The sequence below is a fragment of the Octopus bimaculoides genome, chromosome 13 (assembly GCF_001194135.2).
Source record: "Octopus bimaculoides isolate UCB-OBI-ISO-001 chromosome 13, ASM119413v2, whole genome shotgun sequence".
Lineage (NCBI taxonomy): Eukaryota > Metazoa > Mollusca > Cephalopoda > Octopoda > Octopodidae > Octopus > Octopus bimaculoides.
In genome coordinates, this window is record NC_068993.1 from 15,932,807 (window position 1) to 15,933,750 (window position 944).

Genomic DNA, 944 nt, shown 5'->3' on the forward strand with positions numbered 1-944 from the left:
ATATATATATATATATATATATATATATATATATATATATACATATATATAACTGAAACCAAACGGAAGAGCGTATAACAGAAGAGATAAGCCATGAGATAGAACGTAAGTTTTAGAGTTTGTCTAGCAATAAATACATGCATTTTCCTCACACTTTCGACAATATGAAGCTACATCTAAGTCACAATGCAATAACTATATGAGCCATAATATAAAGTCCTGTCTTGTTATTGCTGCAAACATTGCAGGTTATATGCCATATACAGTCCAAATATTTCCTACCTGCTGTTTCCACATGATGTACATAACCAATTTCATTGCTTTTCGTATATTTACAGCTATATGGTTTTAGAACTTCATATCTATTCTGGCTAAATGTCAGACATAATGTGTTATGTGAAGGAATACGAAGGAATATATGCTGTTGTATTCTATATAAGTCACAAATGTAGTGGCTCTCCGTCAAATTCGACGAGGAATAATCTTCTTACTATTATCATTTTTATCATTATTCTGTAATGCGGCGAGATAGCAGAAACGTTAGCACGCTGGGCGAGATGCTTGGCAGTATGTCGCATGTCTTTACGCTCTGAGTTCAAATTCCGTCATGGTCGACTTTGACTTTCATCCTTTTGGGTCCAATGAAAAATATACCGTTCGAGTACTAAGCTCAATATAATCGATTAACTCCATCCCCCAATTTGAGGCCTTGTCCCTGTAATAGAAAAAAATTATTATTATTATTATTATTATTATTATTATTATTATTATTATTATTATTATTATTATTATTATTATTATTATTATTATTATAACTATAATAAGACGGCAAGCTAGCAGAATCGTTAGCACGCTGGACGAAATAAGGTTAAGCATTTTGTCCGTTTTCATGCTCTGAGTTCGAATTCCGTTGAGGTCGATTTTGCCTTTCATCCTTTCGGATC